This window comes from Corapipo altera, unplaced genomic scaffold (genome assembly GCF_003945725.1).
Source record: "Corapipo altera isolate COAL_440 unplaced genomic scaffold, ASM394572v1 70, whole genome shotgun sequence".
Lineage (NCBI taxonomy): Eukaryota > Metazoa > Chordata > Aves > Passeriformes > Pipridae > Corapipo > Corapipo altera.
The window spans coordinates 2240340-2260617 of record NW_020884911.1 but is presented as its reverse complement, the minus strand read 5'-3'; the positions used below and the strand labels follow the sequence as shown (position 1 = coordinate 2260617).

At 39.4% G+C, this 20278-nt stretch overlaps 1 long non-coding RNA gene across 1 annotated transcript; it reads right to left on the bottom strand.

The window, feature by feature from the left end:
* Positions 1–273: 273 nt before the first annotated feature.
* On the bottom strand, positions 274–20259 carry LOC113952076. Its single transcript, XR_003529371.1, has 4 exons — positions 20026–20259; positions 17105–19711; positions 9064–9194; positions 274–420 (listed from the first exon to the last, which is right to left on the bottom strand). It is a non-coding gene; the product is annotated as an uncharacterized LOC113952076 (long non-coding RNA).
* Between the last annotated feature and the right edge of the window lie 19 nt (positions 20260–20278).

The following is a 20278-nucleotide window of genomic DNA, read 5'->3' as shown; positions in this document are numbered from 1 at the left end:
GATGGAAGCAATTCCTGCAGAACTGTCTTTGCAAAGCAAAGCAAAAGGCAAACTGAAAAATTCAACTCCAGAGTTAAAAACCTCTGAGTTCATACAAATGCCCAATCTCTTTTTTCATTTTTGCCAGACTGATGTCCCACAGCAACAAGCTCCACAGTGTTTGAGGAGGATGTGTCCTGCTTAAAATTTCCCTGGGTGTTCTTGTCATCCATGTCATCCACCTTATCAAGGTGTTATTTCGTTTTTGTATCATATATATCATATATTATGTTTTTATCCCATCTACCCTGCAGCCTTTCTGGGAAGCTGGTGATGCCAATTGGCCCAATCTTTTCTCCTCATCCTTTGCATTCTTTTGCATGGAGCTGCTTCTACTTTTGCAAACCTTCTGCTTGCAGCTGGTGACCAGGATGGCATTTGCTGTTTGAAATGCAGAGGACAATCAATTTAATGACTTTAAAGAGGTTTTCATATTATTCTTCCTTCCTGTACCAAAATTTTCTCCTATAGCTGCATGCCAAGTGGAGGCCACTATTGCACTCTTGACAATGCTCTCTGGGTCCTTTGCCTTTGATACAATTAATTTAGAACATACCAAGGTGTAAAAATAGACTTTTAAAAACCCCAACCTTGTAAACTACATTAATTTGTATATATCAACACGGAACTTAACCTGCCATCAGACTGATCATTCACCTAACTTGTTTATTTTCTTCTGAAGTTTCTTATTACCCTCTCCAGATTTGATTAACCTGAATAATTTTGTGTCACCTGCAAATTTTATCACCTCAATGCTCATCCCTTTTTCCAGTTCATTAAAAAAAGATATTAAACTGTGACAGTCCTGCTGCAGAAAAGGACACACTTGATGTCAAATTCTACTGTAGTGAAAACTGAGAAGTCATTCTTGCCTCCTTTTTATAGCTCTGGGTTGGATTGATCCATGACAAAAACTAAGTGAAAGCTTTTTGGTCTGATAGCTATGGGAAGTTTGCTGGGCGTGGAGTTTCTGGTTTTGTTTCCAGCTTTGTGACTGCTTGATTTCTTTACATTTTGGGAGGGTTAGAAAGGCTAGACTTAAATGATTAAGCAGCTTATCCATATTTTTATGACATATCCAATGAGTTCTAATAGCTAAATTGAAAAGGGGATGTCCTGATGTACATGGAAAATCAGAAAGACAATTTTTATTTACCAGATCAGGTTCATTTAAAAGTAGTGCTTCTGTTACCCCAGCTTTGGGAGTGTTGTTCTGAGACCTTTGGACATTTCAAAATGCATCTTTTGTAGAATATTCATCTGAAGGGGCTAATTTAGTTCCTTCAGAATATTTGTCATTTGTGTTTGAGAGGACACTCAGCACACTTGGAGCCTCTTTTATCCCTTTCAGAAACAAGCAACTTGGGGATTTAGTAGATGGAAGCTAAACAAGTTTCACTGATGCTTCCCTAAAAGCAGAAAGTAATCCTCTAAGTTATATTAATCTTTAACTCCACATCTTCATGCTCTGTAATTCCTTTAAAAGGCAACTGTGTTATTATTTTCCCAAGAACATGGGTTACATTGTATCACACACAGAATTAGGATGTCTGCCTGATAATTACGTAACCTCACATCACCTTACATCTGCCTGGAACCCACGTTACAGAATTTTTTCCATGTGTTAGATTTTCGGAGCTCTTTGAACTCTGAGAGCTCAATATGAAGAGTGGAAGTATTTTTACACAAAGGAGTCCTTTCACAAGAAGGAGCCTGAACCTCTTTGCTGGATTATCTGCCTTATACAAGATCACTGACAGAAAAATTCCCAGCCAATGGTTGCACATAGCATTTTTTGGGTTCTAAATCCCTTGAAAATGTATATTGCTTTATGCAAATGATTTCAAGATACCTACACTGAAATTCTTTTGGTGAGCTGATGACTTAAGGACATCTGTTCATATGAGAAGAGAAGGTTTGGGGAGGGGAATGTCGATGTGCATAAACATGTGATCAGAGGGAATGAAGAATAGGGAGCCAGACTTTTCCCAGCAGTGCCCACTGACAGGACAAAAGTGTGATAATGGATGCAAAAAGTGTAATGTGCAGTCTGAACACGAGAAAACCTTTGCCCTGTGAGGATGCACAAACACCAGAACAGGCTGCTGAGAGGTTGGGGAGTTCATTGGTGGAGACTGGGAACAGTCCTGGGCAACCAGCTCCTGCCAACCCTGTTTGAGCCAAGGACTTGGACTGGATGATGCAAGAGGTCCCTTCCAACCTCCACAATCCTGTGGAACTGCATACAGAACATTGAATGATTATTATTTAAAATGATTTCATGATAGCTATGACTACCAGTGGACAGTCTAAACACAGAAACTAATTAACAATTCAAACAGAATTCACAACCAGCCAAACCAAACACTAGAAGGGAGTAGTTGAGTCTTTGGTGAAGCTCTGAGTTTCAAAACCACTTAACTCTCTTTGAAGATGGTCCTTCAAAACCTCTGAGATGCTTCTACACATTCACAAAGTTTATACCTAGTACCTCTTCCCTGTGCATAGATTGAGTCCAATCTTACAGGTCCAGTGAGGAATACGAACTGTCAGAATTTCCAAACATTTCTCTCTCAAGCAATGAGAGAGGTGATAAATCCACCATTTACTGGTTCCATCAGCAACAATTCAGTTCCTTGTCTCGGTGTAGTTACATCCCCGAGACATGATTTTGTGGGTGAGAATGTGAGAAACCCTTTAATAAGAGCTAATGCCTCATTATTTTTCCCAGTAAAATCATAGACTAGTCCTAATTAAATCATTAAACCCTCGTGCTCTTTTGTACAGACTACCTTTTTCAGAGCACAAATGATGAAAATGTTTCAACAATGGGACTTGAAATATTTTTGAAGGAATCTTTCTCCCATTGTTGCACATTAGACACGTTTTATGAACTATTAGTGCTTAGGGTGTGAAGAAGAGACTTCTCACTTCTTCCAAAGCAACAAAAGTGACATCTGGAAGCAGAACACAGCAGAGAGGAAATGTTTATGAGTTAGAGGAGCACGTGCTACCAGCACCAACTTAAATAAGAGGTATCAGACATTTCTGATGAGGAAAATCTTTGTGTAAGGTGAAATGGGCTCCATTCTGTTCCTTTTGTTCCAAAGATGAGATGGATTTGAAAAACCTACCTGGCTCCTTGATGCAAGGACTCGCCACATGAGATAATCTCCAGCACATTCCTATTGGCAAGCAGATTTTTCACCCTTTCTTCTCCATGCATTACAGAAAATATTAAATCAGTTTGGTGTCCATAAAAACTTTTGATCCTAGGAACAGCCTAGGGTACTATCATTATCTTCAGGAGAACCATTTGTAGATCTTCAGTAGGTAGCACTAATTTAATTTCTTTGCTAGAGAAAAAGTGGCTGATTTTCTAGATCAATATTTGATTGAATATGTTTGAAATGGCAGCAGATAAAGGCCCCTTTTTCTGGCCCAAAGAGTTTTTGAACCACAGAGGTATACTGTTCTAGCTCCCCTGGGATCTGACTGCAAGGAGGTCTCAAAGATCTGTTAGAAACCTTCCTGCTGTTCCTTGTGTTCTTCCAGCAAGACTTTCTAAAGGTTGAGATGAGAAGAAAGAAGATCAAGAACCAAAATGTCTTTATATCCATTTTTTAATCTTTCCTGGTGCTTCTCTTAACTAAAAATAATCGTTTATAACACCAGTTTACAAAAAAACTCCTCTAATAGGATCATGTGAAAGGAAGGAAAAAAGTGAGGGCCAGGCCTTCAGATTTGCTTTAAGAAGATGCTCCAACAACTTTTGCAAGCCATTGACATTTGAGGGGCTTTTTCTCTTTCATGACACTAATTAAAGCAGAATATCAATGTATCATCACCTTAAAAGTGATCTATTAAAGAGACTTGCTCAAGGCTGGAAAACCAGGGCGATGGACACATGTTTTAGAAGTTCAGAAGAAAAGTTGCCCAGTTATGTTAAATAACTAGAGAAAAGCATGAAAGCGAAAAGATATTCTTAAACAATGATAAGAGGTGCTGTTGAAAGAGTGGCACGATGGGAGACCCTGCACCAGTACATTCCACAGGAATTCCTGCCAAACCCATGCACACACACACAGGCCTCCCCCTCCCTCAGCCCCACAGAGAGCAGCGCTCGTGTTCGTGCTGTGCACACGGAGAGGTTTCTTTAAATCTTCAGGACCCGGAGGAACATTCCTCAGGAGGAGACAATGAAATATTGTGGATGGAAACTTCTTGTACAATTGAGATAAGAAATGCACCCAAAGAGTAAACCATATTGCCTGTCTTGACTGCACCGATGGCTTGATGTTACATGATTAACAGCCCGTGTACCTCCACATAATAAAATCCATTCGTCTTAACACTAAAATGTAATTTTTGCTTCGTAATACTTTACTTAGAGCTCTGATTTTGCTTTTAAAATAAGTATGTTTAACTTGCTAATAGTGTGGATGGACTCTCTTAATATACAAATTAGAAAGAAAACTGTATCAAAGATAGTGAAAGCATGTGGTGCCCTATCAGTCCTGATGATAGAGGTTCTTACTCATCTGCTGCAGAGTCTAATATCAGTTTTTCTGTGAGCTTTATAAATATTATATTGTTTGCAGGGATCCAAAGTCCCCTGGTTTAAAAATGCCTTTTCAATTACTCAGTATTTGGGCAACATTGAATACTACTTTAATTTATTTCACTGTGAAGTAAAACCCATCCCCATAAGTCAAAACCGTGTAAGATGCACCAGTAGCTGTTCTGTGTGTCATTTCAGTGACCCTGGCAAAGACTTTCAGTCTTTTAATTTCTTTTAGAAGCAGCAAAAATGCACCAACATTTCTGTTAATCTCTTGGGAAATAAAGGAGAAAAAAAAAATCACCACCAGTCTCGTATCTACCCTGTAATTCAGAAAGGCAGCTCTGGTAACTCCAGTGCTTTGTACGTAAATAAATTGTTGGTTGCTCATTACTTCGTAAAAAAAAAAAAAAAATATTAAAATTAGCAGCTTTGCCACCCACTATTTCTGCATCAGAGCTGAATGAATAGATAATATCAGAAACACCTCATCCAGTTGCTGTACCAGGTTCTGCTAACCGAAACCATAAGCCTCCAGCAGCGAAGTCAGATACCCAATAGTCTCTGCATGGATCAAAGTAAGCCAAACAAAATCTATGTTTTGTACCTGCTCCCAATACGTCTGGGAAGCACTGTTAATGAAAAATGAGGTTGATGTACCTATTGCACACTTTTGGATTATTGTTCACTGCCATCAATCTGAAACCTAATGAAACAGAGACCACCTACAGTGGAGGGATATTGTGTCCATCTGACAAACTGCATCCAATTTACGAACTGATGGGCTGGCATAAGCTGCCACTGGTCAGATGATTTCCAGCTCCTGATTGGTCATACATTAAGCGTTAGGAACGGGGCAGTGCCATTTCCACTCTCGTTCTCTGGCAAGAGTAAAAGTATCACACAGTCCCCCATAACTCTGGGATAATGATGGCACGCAAAGTGCCCGTTTCTCCCCGCTGCGGACACAAAACTCGTAGGAGACTTGGCTTCTCCAGCCTGTCTTTATGGAATTAACAAAGAAATACGCCTGCCATGACATGTATTGAACCTTTGCAGCGCCTTGCCGGGGAACTTTACGGGCACATGTGTTATGTGTGTCACAACCAAACTCTGCAGGAAGAGATAAAATAGTGCACACATCACACAATGGGGATAAGCAATGGGCAACCCAGGCTCCAACCTGCACAGCACACAGAGGTTTTTCCAAAGAAAAATGCTGACTCTCTAAATGGAAGGCGTTTTAGCTTCTGCACCTGTTCTGCTCGGTATCTTGTTAGGCTGCTTCTACTTCTACTATATGTCATACTAATAGGGAGAAGCAAAACAGGGAGAAATTATGATGGATATTAGTTGATCCTCTTGTTATTGCTAGATGTGATTATTGCTTTTTCCTGCTTGGGCTCCCTCAGTGTACTCCTAACAGAGTGCAGCTTATTAAAAAGCTCTGCTGTTTAAGTTTTACTGGCATAATAACCAGCTCTCTCTTTATGGTTGCTCTGAAGTCGATTCACTGGCCACCTGTCAGTTTGTGAAATAAATGCTAGGTTTTCCTAATGACTATTAAGATTTTTCATGGCTTTTTCTCCCATCCTATCTCTCTGAACTTGTCCAGTGCTGTGCTCCTGCTCGTGATTTATGCTTAGCAGGTGTTTGTTTGCTATGGGTTTCTAAATGTTGGCTTCCTACTGCAAGAAAGGAATGGGAAGGTGGGAATGGCTTTATTATATTCTGTATATTGTTCCACAACTCTGCAATGGATTTCCAGCTGACACTCTCTGTGCTGCCTCGTATTAAGCCACAAAACCCTGTCTGTATCAGCAATATACCAACTAATGCAAGGGAATTCACAGTTAAGACTGAAGCTCTGTTATTAACTTGCTATATTGTGCCTGGGTATTGCTGCACAGATTGTTTGGTACATCCCAGGATTGCTGCAGTAGGTAAACAGAAGCAGGTGAACCCACAGTACAGCTTCAGTCTTCTCCAGGAGATTCTGTGCCCGACTGTTTCAACCAGACCTTTTATCTTTCGCTGAATTTTGGAAACCTGAATTTTATCTTTTGCTATTTCAGTTTTTCAGCTTTAAAATGTTTTGTGATCCAATACAAAATATCCTTAGTGATCTCTTGTGCAAATACAAAAAATGTTTAGCTAACTTGTTTTAATCTACATAATTCACATAATAGTTTAGATCTACAATGCTAAAAATCACTGCAATTAGTTAACTACAGCAACCCAATTTTAAAATCATATTACTTAGCTGATAAAGTGTAAAAATTCTTGTCAGAAACATTCTAGTGTTTGTCATAAGTGTTTTTTGCCCCTAATTCTCACAGCCATTATTCACTCTAGAGAGGATAATTGCTGCTGTGAAGTTGTGGATTGTTCAGCAGTACTACTTGTTTTCGATCCTGTACCTTTACAAACGGTGCAATACTGTAAAAATCTTACCTTTCCTTAGTCTGCAAAAGCTTCTGAGGCTGCTGCTGTCACCTGTGGGTTCATTCTCCGACGCCTCCCGAGTCAGCAGAAACAAATTTTATAGCCTTCACTGGGCTTTGGGTTATTCTGCATTTTAATACACCTTTCCCAGCTGGGGTTGACACATGCACAGCTCCCCCTTTTCCCCAGACAGCTCCTCCTTAGCCAGCAGTCATCATTTCTTTCTGTCCTGCAGGGGCTCTGTGGCATTTTGGTCACCTTTTTCCCCCAAGTCAGGTTTTGTTTTTTCCCAGTGCTGCTGACTGAGCATGATTTGGGGCCTCCTCTTATTATGACATTCTCCTGTTGTTGCTGGTGTTACCTCAGCAGTCACTGGCATGGTCTGTAGTTGACTCCTACAGTTTTATAAAGTTTTGACTTTTCCCTGGTGACTTGCAGTGCCTACAAGTTTATTTACCATCTAACTTCCCTTCATATCATTGAGATATACACTAGAGCCAAGACTGGCTGTCATTTACCAGCAAAAGGTTGTTATTTTCGTTGTTAAGTGTGTGCCTGCTGTTTTGACAATAACTCTTCTGTTTCCTTGTCTCCTCTGCTTAAACTTCAGAGCATAATTTAGAAGGTCTTCTGAAGACTGCTGCTTATCAATATTTGTTAGCTCCATTTTGTAACTCTCGTTTGAGGGAGGTGTCATTTGATTTATTTCTTTATTTGGATATTTACTGCTCTCTAATAAGAGTACCCAGTCAATGCTCTGGGCTCCACTGACAACCTCTTAAACATGCACATAAATAAACAGAATTTCCAGTTGTCACAGGATCCATCAGAGAGTCCAACAGCAAAATGGATGTAACAAAAATAATTTGTCCCTACAAAGTGACTGATAGTTCCAGTGACCCCAATGGAACAGGAGCTGTATATCATCACCATGGAACCACAATGACATCACCAACCCCTTCCACTTGTATTCTTACAGGACAGGGGGAAGGAATGGGCTGAAGGTGACAAAACGTGATTTTATAACCTGAGGGAAGGCACCTTGCAACAGTTGTAAGAGGGATGTTCCTAATATCTGTAGGAAAACTTGAGAAAGAAATCTGAGTGTCAGAGACCCCGATTGCGCCACTTTAATCATTAGTTTTCATGTGGTGCATCAATTTAGGTGGATTTTCCCATAATTTTATTGGTTTGAAAAGAGCACAGCCAAGCTCATAACAGGCCTAGTTGGTGTCATAACAACAAATGTAACAAACCACAGCCAGACAGAATCACACACACACGTGTGGCTTTGTAAAACCAGAGCTCTGGTGTTGTACCACACTGGAAATCCTATTTTTCTCCCAAAGTCTGCAACGATGCTGAATTGAGCAGAGAGACTGCACTGAGAGAGGGAATTTTATATAGTGTTGGAATCACCTTCCTTTTAAAATGCTGCTAAGTGTGAAATTAGTGTTGTCCCTCAAAGTGCATCAGAATAACTGTCAGTAATTGAACACAGTTTGGGGGCTAATTACACAAAAATTGATATTAAAAGAATACTACAGGATTGATTGAGTTTTGCAGTTCATATTTAGTTTGCAAATTACTAGAGTTGAAAGGCTGTGGTAAGAAACAATAAAAATCCATTCAAAGCTGCTAAAGCAAATTAAGGTTTACTACTCCTTTGAAAGACAAATGATCCAAGTGAGGTAATGTAGAGAGAACACTAAAAATGTTCCTGAAATTTACCATAGATTTTAAATATCAGGTGTTTTAGGATGATGTTGTTGAACACATTTAATTTTCCTGATGAATTTCTGTTTAAATGGTTGGGGGTTTTGCTTTGGGTTGTCTTTAAAAAGGGAAGAAATACTTTCTTTATGTGTTTTGTTGAGGATCTGTGAGTCAGAACGTGCCAAGATGTGAGACATCAGTTTGGGGAAGAATTTTTAAACACCAGTTGATCAGATTATATATGAAGTGTCATAAATAAATGGGATTTTGACAAAAGTAGAGCTTTTTAAGTATGAACTTACCACTGTTCCTCGTGCTGGAAGGAATTTTGCGACCCCAGAAGCAGTTGAGGCGCTCCCAAATTTTCCTGGAAGAATTCAGGAGCACGGAGGGTTTCAAGGTCTGTTGAGTATTTCGTTGCAAGCAGAAATTGCTGGAGAGTTAGGGGAAAAAAGGAAGTCAAATAAACCTTCATCTACCCCAAAAATTTATCGAAACAGAAACATTTTCTTTTTAAACTGGAAATATCACTAAGTGATATTTTGAACATACGTGTGACAGTGCAGAATGTTTAAGATGTGAATATCTCACTCATGGAACATTTGAAAGGATCAAAACCATTTATTTCTGGTTTTTTTTTTTTTAATTGAAGCTTATAAATATTGTGAAGAAGACAATAACCTTTTCAGATTTATTTTCCTATAATGCTATTTGCTCTTTATAAAAATATCTAGAGGAAGTTTGTCAGAATGATTGCTGATGTTTTTCTCTTACTGGAAAATGGTAACTCTAGAAAAGAAATTATTACAATAACATTTTAAATAAATACAGTCTAGAGAAGTATAAAATAAATATTCTTGTAAAATATTTTAAAGATCTAGTAAATTTTGTGGTCCATGTAATTGTTTGGAGGGTGAATATCTTGGTATAATTACTTATCATTTTACAGGATTATTGTATCAAGTAATTTGGATATTACAAAAACAGTGACCATTTACATTAAGAACAGCAATATTTCTAAATGAAATAGCAAGTTTTGGGAAAACAACTGAAAAGCATCTGAGTCAAAAAAAAACACAAAAACATTTCTCTCAATAAATACAAAGTTCTAGGCTAAACAATTAAAAAAAAAAAGAGCAAAGAAAAATAATCCTATCAGGATGAAGAGATATGGGGAAAGACTGCACAATACTTTCAACCTCTAAATGAGCATAAATAAGGAATTCAGAAATAGTTTGTGATGTTATAAATAAAGGCAACATGACAATAGTTTTACAAGTGGTGTGAAATGTCACAGTGGTAAATACACGCAGCAAAACTAACAGCCACTCACTGCTCAGATACTAAAGTCCTAAATACTGAGGTAACAGAATTCTCAAACTTCTTTTAGTTCAGAAAAGTTTCTTGCCTAATGCCCAAGAAATCAGGATTATCTTAAAATAAAGAACATCCCCTACACAAATGATTATTTTGACAAATCCCGCTGAAACCTTATTTTATGTTAACACTTCTGTTTTGAAAAATTGGTGAGTTATTGTGAGTGTTCTATTTATCAGTGCCATTTTAAAACAGGCTTAACTGAGATTTGAATGTTACATTCCTGGCAGCAATTTGCACTGCTGGGAATGTTGCCTTCTCTTCAGCTGCCTTAGAAATACGAATCCAAGGTCAAGCTGAAAACAGATTTTCCTTAAAAATAATCCTTCCTTACAAACAGCTCACACAGATCACTGACTAGTACAACATAACTGTAAAATTACACAGTTTCACCAGGAAAATCTTTCAAGCTTTCAATAGCTTCAAGGCCATGTGGTTTGAAGAAGGAAACTTCAAAGATCAGCCCCAAATCCTGGTCCTTCTATATGACTGCACTCATAGCAAAACCCCTCCCTGTTTTCTTTGTGGTCTTTCATGATTTAATTAGAAACATTTTTAAAATATGACTTTTTTTTTTTTACTGTAGTAGTATAACATCTGCAGTTTCAGCAGTATGTTGTTTAATCACACTGGGTTATAAAGTGAAATTCTTAGTGCTCAGTGTAATATCTTGTAGAACCCAAGTGTTTGGTCTTTTAGTGTCCCTGACTCATCATCTTACATTCTTTCATCAACATTTTAACAGCCATTCTTAAAAGTGTAATTTGATGGATAATTCTCTAAACCTGTTTCAGCTTTGTTGTTTCTTTATGAAGTTATATCCCTGCACGTGTTTTCTTTCTGTGATTACTGCACCTCAAACTAATTCCAAGCCCAGACTTAAACCCAGGGCCAGAACAAGCTCAGAAGGTCATAGAGCTGTGTTGGGTTCTTGTGTTCTGAGTCCTGGGCAAGAAAATTTTGTCACTGTCAAGAATTTCACTTTTAGCTCTGACTGAAACGTGCTTTTTTATTATACACCTCTAATATTATATATCCAATGCATTGTGTGTAGTGTCATTCGAGTATAAATGAGTGAATCCTGGTTTAACCTCATGCTCAGTCCCTCTGTGTTTTGCTGGATGTGGCTCTTGCTGCTGACAGTTTCTGTCTCTGTTCCCTCATAGACTCTGAAAATCAACTGCCAGCACATGATCTGGGTAGAGCATTTATTCACTTACTTCACCTCTTCCTAGGTAATGGGATTGAAATAAAAATCCCTGCAGTAAAGTGAGATATCTAGGAATTTTGGATCAAAGTTTCTCTGAGGATAGCACCTACTTAAACCTGTACCTGATCTGGACAGCTCTGAAATAAGTATTTTTTACATGTCTACTTAAATATTTTTCTTGGATATGGGGAAGGGTAAATAGTCATGGTAATGGGCTCTTTAACACAAGCAAGTTAAATATAAGAATAATTATTTCCTTATTCTCAATTCACAATTAGTTATAAAAACCAGGAGACTGACTGAGGAAGCCCAAAAGAAAACTAGCATTGAATTTTTTGTGAGATCTAACATTACTGAACTGCATAAAGTTTAAAAAATCTGAAAAAATCCCCCCAAATCAAAACCCTCAACCAAATAAAAACATTTGATGTTGAATCTAAAACTTGCAAACATACTTCAAGTTCTGATTTGCAAAGTGACTATGCAGTACTGACTTCTTCAGTAGCTGTGTGCACTATGGAAGCCACATGTGGCTACTTGGGTTTTTTAACCACATTCTGCAAAAAGGCCAAAAAATGAGATGGTGTTTTCTTCCTAAGTGTTTAAAAAAAAAAAACCCGACCCAAACTGCATAAAGATTTCTATTACATATTTAACGACACAAATACGTTGCCATAAGAATAAAGGAATGTACTGGGAAAGGAAAAAACCAAAATCAAAGTTTTTGTCCTTAATTTTCACATGGTGTTGCTGAAATCTTCATGTCTTGGCGTGCCCACCTTTCACTTTCTTGAGTAAAGTCTTTAAAGCACTTTGGTCCTTGAAGCACTGTTGGACTGAAGATATGCTTTTGACCCACAAGTGACAATTATGAAGCCTTGTTTCAGAGGTGGAAGGACTCTGCATTGCAGCTTACATTACTAGTTAATTCTTTAAAAAGTAACAATCAGAGCCATTGTCTGAACTCAATTTCATTACACATGAGGAAATCTGGAATAAAGCTACTGCAGGCAGGTTAAAGGCAATGAACTAGATCAGATTTATATTGGCTCGGCTGAGATCATAAATTGGACCTGTAATTGGACCTTTAGTTTTAAATAAAACATTTGCAATTGGCTGTTCTGCCCAGGGAACAGACAACTGTATCTTGCCAGAGCTCTGAACCTGGTAGAATTAGCTGGGAGAGAGTGGCTAGATGATGAACATGGAATTCCAGAAAAGAGAGAGAAGAAAAACTGGAAATAGGAAAGTGCTGAATTTGAAGTAGATTATCCTTGAACTTGCATCTGCATTAACAGTGTTTATGGACCAGGAGGAGTGTGAATTTAAAGTAAAATATGTGTTGATGAGGGTGTGATGTCCATGTCACATTTTTCCTCTTTTTGCTTTAAAAAAGCTGTGGTTGGGTTCATTTGACTGAATGGCCACTTGCAGCTGGACTGCATTAGATGCATTTCAGCATTTTCCACTTCAGTTTAATCCAAAAGGAATTTGGTTCGTGTGCTTCAATACCACATCATGATGTGAATCAAAGTACAGGACACCAGGACAATCAGAGATTCACTTCAAAAGCACAATGCTGATGTGAACTGAAATGGCTCTAAAATGAGAAGAACTCTCAGGCACAGAGAGGTGTTTGTAGGCTTTGTTGAAGGTTGTTTATACTCTCAGTGGAAACTCTTAGAAAAAGGCCTTGAGTGAACCTTTTCTGTCTTCCTTAGAAGAAGACAGGGCAAGACAGCCTGTAAATGTACTGCTTTAAACAAAGAAATAAAATTATCTTGTCAAGATCAAACTGCTCTTGCTGGTTTTTATCCAGCCAACGTAAGAATGGTATATAAGACATCTCTTAGGACTGAATTTCTCCTAAAGGAATTTTTTTTTAAAAGAAACAAGGACTTAGTGAGATAACATTAACTCTCCTGCTGCCCTTGAAGAGAAAACATCATTTGCAGTGCAGATACTTTTGGCCCAAACCAGCTAACCTGGCTAAGGGCTGAAGTAGAGGCTTTGCTCCCTTTTACAAGACATTTTCCATGTGCAGTGCAGATAAAAGCCCTGATGTGCTGATGGTGCTGTTACACCCAGATGGGCCAGCAGAAGAATCCCAAGCTGGTTGATAACAGGTCACCTCCAGGGCAAGGCAGGAACTGAGGAATCCTTCAAAAAGAGAAGGCTCACTACCTGAAGGGAAGTTCTGGCCAGGTGGGGGTTGGTCTCTTCTCCCAGGCACTCGGCTTAAGCTCCGCCAGGGGAAATTTAAGTTGGATATCAGGAGAAAATTCTTTACAGAGAGAGTAATCAGGCATTGGAATGGGCTGCCCAGAGAGGTGGTGGATTCACCATCCCTGCAGATTTTTAAACACAGATTGGACGTGGCACTGAGTGCCATGATCCAGTAAATGGACTGGATTTGGACCACGGGTTGGACTCGATGATCTCAGAGGTCTTTTCCAACCCAATCGATTCTATGATTCTATGATTCTATGATTCTATGATTCTATGATTCTATGATGCTCACGTGGTGACTGGACTGTCTTGCCCATGCACCTGCTGCAGGCACCTCAGCTCTGGATTTGTGCTTCCAGAGCTTGTCTGGAAAAGGCCATGTCATCTCTTTGAAGTGCCTTCATCAAGTATTTAAATCAGCCTGCATGGCTTTGGCAGAAGCAGGAAGATCTACAGTCTGAAGAAGAAGAAGGGGTTTGGGGACAGGAGGGACAGCTGAGCCAACAGTGGCCTCAGCACTTCCACCAGTGCAGCTCTGCATGGAAGGGGTGTCTGTCTGTCCTGGTCTGACAGGGGAGCACAAATGGGAGTTAACTGTGCCCTGCAGAGACAGCCTAGATGGAATTAGTTCTTTTGTTTAAGAATAAGCTGAGTCTAACCTCTGCCTGGGGATGTGGTTCCTTCAAGACAAAAAGGCAAATAACTCAGTTACATTTAGAGAAATGGCTTTAATGAAGAGGAAAATGGCATTTAATCTTTCGGTGCATCCTGCATTTTATGAGTAAATTTCATGGGAAACTGTGTAAATGGAACATAATTATTTTTAAAATAGAATCCTTTCTTATTAGCTACATAACTGTCGTGTGTACATAAAGCACCCTGCTGAACAGACAAAAGACTGGAAAAGTTTCCTGGAGAGTTTCTGCTATTGAAAGAATAAAAATTGAAGCAGTGGGATGAACTTTTGGTTCACAGACTCAAATACTGAATGTTAAACCTGGCTGAGAGAAAATCACTTTATTCTGATAACCGGATTAGTTAGAACAAAAATAGAGAAAATTAAGAACTGAAGAGCAGAAAATTAAGGTGGAATGCAATTTAAAGAGTAAGTAGATGATGTAGGCTTTCATTTTCATCCCCCCTAGTGTCCAGCTAATTAAAATTACAATCAAAATGAAAGTCTAAACTTGTAAATATCTTTAGCTAATGATTTTGTCTTTTTAATCATCTTCACATTCAAAGACTTTATTTTATTCATTTAGAGCTTTACAATAAAATGAAATTGTTTTCCTCTAGTAAAATCCTTTTAATTTTCGTTATCTGTTTCTTTTTTACATCATACATTATGTATTTTTCTCTTTTCCTTCTAATTTCTGCACACTATTCTCTGCTCTTATAGTCTGTGCTCCTCTTAGGCACTTACTTAAAACAGTTATAGCACTTTATTACATTTAACTTCATAATATAAACTCTTTGCTTGGTGTAAAATCACTGGAGTTGCATCTTCTGGCTTTCTTAATTTAGACAAAGAGTAACTTTCTTCATAAGGTGCATATACAGTGAATTTTTAAGCCATAATCTCACAATATTATTGTTCTGTCTACATTAAAAATTTCTTTGTTTCTGAGACAAATAATGGATTTTCCCCAATTTATCAATGGCTATTTGTCAATAATGGCTGGGTTTTTTCCTGTGAGTTTTGAGGCAACTCTTTAAAACGGTTCAAGAGTTAAAAGTAGTTAAACATAATCTTAATGGACTGGGTAGCAAGGACTCACCTTTCTGACCTTGGTGTTCTAAAAATCCTGACCTTAGTGTTCTGAAAATTAGTGTTTGCTGAGAGTATACTTAGCACTTCCCAGCAATCTGGGAACAGGGAGTAGTTTTATCATTTAAAAATGTAAAGTTAGGTCCTTTTAGTTTTGAGTGCTTGTTTCACCGTGCAATTTATACAAACATATTTTGTTTCGTTTCAGAATTTGTTTTTATTATGTGAGTTTTCTAAATTGTGGTGAAGAAACCTGGAAAACGAAGCTCAGTTTTTTACTTATCTGGGAAGATTTATGCTGTCAGTCCTCACTCTGGTATCTGAATTATCTCCAGGTAAAACCTATTAGCAGCACAGAAGACTCTCAGAATTGTTATGAGGTGTCTGACAAATGTTTTAGGGGTTACAACACCTCTAGCTGGAAGAAGGCCTTTTCATTTGTTGATCTGTGCTTTGATTTTCTTGGGAATTACCAGGAAGGCGTGTTAGCATCACAGACCTTTTTGTGAGATAATGATCAGTTTTATGTTGGTGTATGAATACACATCTCTCCTGAAACAGTCCCACTTTGCACTGGTAAAAGCAAGGCCAGATTTTGGCCCAGCATGTTTTGGAATCTCTAGCAACATACATTCCCTGGTTCTGAAAGGCAACTTTCATCTGGCTGCTTGGAAGATCTCCAAGAGTTTGTGCTCTGCAAGGTTTGAAAGGGATTAACTGCAGACTCTTGTGCCTTTAGAATCAATATAACATATGGATTGGCCTCGTCTTCTTGAGTTGCCACTGACTGCAAAGGGAGTATTTGCACAATTGGGAAAGATGTAATTGGGCTTAAAGGCTGTGTTTTTTATGTGCAGAGTTAATTTATGTGAATGCATTAATGCTCATGCATCACTCATTTTGCTGGGTCATCTGCCAAAAACAGTTCCAAGATTTTGCCTATGTGTACAAAGATGAACACGAGCCTTGAGAGCCCTCTAGCCCCAACACAGTTTAAAATAGCCAGTGCTTACTTAATTAGTTCCTGCTGTTAATAGATAATCGGTGTTCTTGGTTTGGTCACCTGCGTGTGTTTTCTAATGTTAAACTTCTCAAATACAGAAGAATAATTGCATTCAGAATCATCACAACAGAGGCATTTGCTGCTTCAGGCACATTTGTGAGCAGCTGCACTGTTTTGTATCAAGGTGTCATGATGGACATGTCCAGAGCCTCCGAGTTTGGGAATTCTTAATGATGTAAGATGGTTTTAAACCAGCCAGAAATAAAAGCACAGCGTAGACACTCAATACAAATGGAATCATAGAATGGTTTGAGTTGGAAGGGGCCTCAAAGACCATCCAGTTCCAACACCTGCTGTGGGCAGGGACACCTTCCACTAGCCCAGGTTGCTCCATGCTCTGCCCAGTCTAAGTCTGGAACACTTCCAGGGGTGGGGCAGCCACAGCTTCTCTGGGCAACCTGTGCCAGGGCCTGCCCACCCTCACAGGGAGGAATTTCTTCCTAGCACCTCACCTAAACCTACTCTGTCTCAGTTTGAAGACAATCCCCCTCATCCTCTCACTACACTTCCTGATGAAGGATCCCTCTCCACCTTCCTTTAGGCACCCTTCAGGTACTGGAAGGTCGCTGGGAGATCCCCATGGAAATTCATCAAGAAGTACTTTGTGGGAAGAATTTCTTGGATAAACAAAGGAAGCAGTACATGCAAAAACTGTGCCAGTGACAGGCTGTGGCCTGGCAGGGTGCTGGTTCTCACCTGTGTGCTCTTGCAGCGTCTGATCTCACATCTTGTCTCCAAAAGGGGTGGTTTGGTGTGTGGATGTGCTCTCCTGATGCTTTCTTCGTGTCAGCTCTGGTGCTTGTTGTCACAGTTTCAGCAAGTCAGGCCAGCCTAAAATGAACTCAGCAAAAAAAAAACCCAATTAGCTTTTCATCAGTGAACGAACTGTCCCGTGGTACAAGGGGATTGGTTGGGAACCAGAGCTGGGATAAGAGAGAAGGGGCTGCAGGGCCAGGACCAGGGTGAAGGGAGGAGCACAACCACCCTTGGCAGCAGCATTGAGCCCTTCAGGGGGAGCGGGAGTACAAGAAAATCTTTTTCAGGTAACAACTGCTGGTTTAGTCACAGAAAACTCCACCTAGTCCCAGTGGCTGTTGGTGTGTCTGAGCTGGCTCTTAAAACAGTGGAAAGCTGAAGCTCAAAGAGAGGGGGAAACTCCTTAATTAGCTGAGGACATGGTTTAAGTGCTTGGTTTTGGTTGATTTTGGTTTTTTTTTTATCTAGGACCTCAGTGAAGTTTCAGTGGTTTTCTGTATGTACAACTTTGGTGCTCTTTTTAGGCATAAGCAAGCAAATTCACCTCTAGTAGAAAAAGGTACAGCTGCATAATGTTGAAAGTAGTATTTTGATATATTTATTTATGAGATTTTACATATGTTTTTACCTTTAAGAATTACTAAGGGCTGGAGTTCTTAAACTGTGGCCTGTGATGCATTTTGTAGGGGCCTTGTGAAGTTGTCCTGTGCTTTTTAGGTCTGTAGAAAAACACTGAGTATATTTTTTGCCTTACAAACAACCACTGGCTTTAACACCAGGTTTTGTGCTCACTAGGTAGATGAGGAATTGCCTCAGAAGAGAGGTGCTGCTCTCTGAAATAGAGATGTTTTGTGTTAAAAATTAACCTAAAGTGGGAAACTTTAAACACACTTGATCAATGGCTTTTTGCTCTTAGTAACATTGACCTTCGGTGGCTTGAAATGCTATTGTAATTTTTCAATTTGCTATTATAAAATCCAGATTTCATAAACATATTATTATCTTTCCATTATGATTACTTATTCCCTCGAAGGTCTACAGTGCTTTCCTGCAACGTCTAAATGGAAATGGGATTAGGATGAGATTCTGTCACTCAGGGGATTTGTGGAAAAAGGTGGGGATATGCACAGAAAAGGTCATTTCTTAGGGGCAAGATGAATAAAACGACACTGAGTTATGAAAAAGGACAGCAATAACAGTATTAGCCATTTTGCATGGCTTTAAATTGATTGGTTTATGCTGGAGAACAATGCACTGTTATTTTCTTGCCTTTCATAATATCCTTACATAAATAAAAAAACCCCAACTCTTAAAAAAATCCACATTATTTCAGTGTGGTTCCCTGTGAATTCTGTGTTCAGTGAACGTATTTGCTGTCTGGCTGTTTGTGGGATAACTTTACTAACAACATCTAGCCCAGAAATGGATGCTCTCAAGTGTTTGCTCTGCACATTGTTTGTTTTGCCACTCAAGCCATGATTTTATTGATGACTTAACCGGCTGGATGTGATATTTGAATGGACAAATAATTAATAACACACTCCATTATGATTCTTCTGGCAAACAGTAATTGTAATTAAATTGGTAAATGTGGCCTGTGGCTGAAGGATCAGATCAGTACTCCTTTCCCTTGAGAAGCAGACCTGTCCAGCCTCTCTCTTGCTCTTGTTTTGTTGCTTTCCTGCTTTAAAAATGCTGAAGTCTGTGTGCCTGCTCAAAGTAACATGATGTTTCAAGTAATTGCATTTTTATACAAGGTTTAGAAGTGTGCAGCATGTACAGTGTAAGATAATGATTAATGTTTTCTGGGCCCCAGTACTAAAATGTTTTATGGTTCTGATATATTACAGTATTTTTATTTAGATACATTGCTCCCTAACTGCACTTGGCTAAAGTGACTTGACATTTTTTTTATGACAGAGCCTACGATAAACATGGCCAAAAGAAGAAGAAAAAAAACCCCTTTTCAGTGTTGCATTTGATGCAATTAAGAAATAATCAGTGTACTCGGTAAAGTACAGAGATAGTTCACAACTAAATAAAGGGATTTCACTGAGAGAAAACAGCTCAAGAGCAGAAATGTTTTGGTCAAAATTAAATTAACAGATAACACGAAGGATGCAATCTGCTGTGAAGCATTGGATTAACTGCTCATGGCTGTGTAGTGAAAGGCACACAGACAACTGTGGGTGTAGGGGTTCAACACTGGTATTTAAAATTTTTTTGTGCATATATTTAGAAAACGTTTCTTGTATTGGTAACAGCGGTCCAAGGTTTCCCGGACCAAAAGGGTGCCTGGAGCAACATTCTTGCAAAGAACTGACCTGCTACAATGTGTCTTTATGGGTATGCTGGTGATTTTCAACTTTTTTTTTGTGGTTTTCTTTGCTAATTCACCTGTCCCTTTGTAAAACTGTGTTTTCTGTCTCAAACCTGTCTAATTAGGCAGAAAACTGTGTTTTCTTTCCCAAACACGTCTCTTTAGGCAAAAATTGACTCTTGACAGATCTTGCCCGATGCTCAGCCTCAGTGATATGCGAAGTCTTTCTGAAAAATACACAATAAACACCAGTGTTTAAGTTTTCTCCTCAGGCTTCCCCAAACACAGTGGCTGTCAGGTCCTGGCAGCAGCCCAGCCTGAAAAAATAGGGAGGTTTTTATCCCAGTGCCTGTGTGAGGGGGCAGAAGAGCTTTTATGACCCTCGACATTCTGTGGCGGGAAACAGCATATGATTTTTAAAAAAGAACGCATAAATCGAGCCAGAAGTAACCCCTTGCCTTGGGTGGCACCGCAACCTGCTTGGCGCAGCCAGCTGACTGCTGCGAGCTTGGCTTAATAGCTAGCCTTACTTAATAGTCACTCCTTACTTAATCCAGGGCGCGCGTCCACTCAGGATGCGCTGAAGCGCGAGGAAAAGCCCCGTCCCGGCTCTGCTCCAGGGAAAGCCGCGCTCCTGAGCGCTCTGGAAAAGCCGCTCCTCGCTGCGGGCGAGAAGCCGGGGCTGCTCCTCGGGGTTCTGTGGGAGCTTCACCTCACGAGCTCTGGGAGGGGCGAGGTGTGTGTGTGTGTGTGTGGGGTGTGTGTGTGGGGTGTGTGTGTGGGGTGTGTGTGTG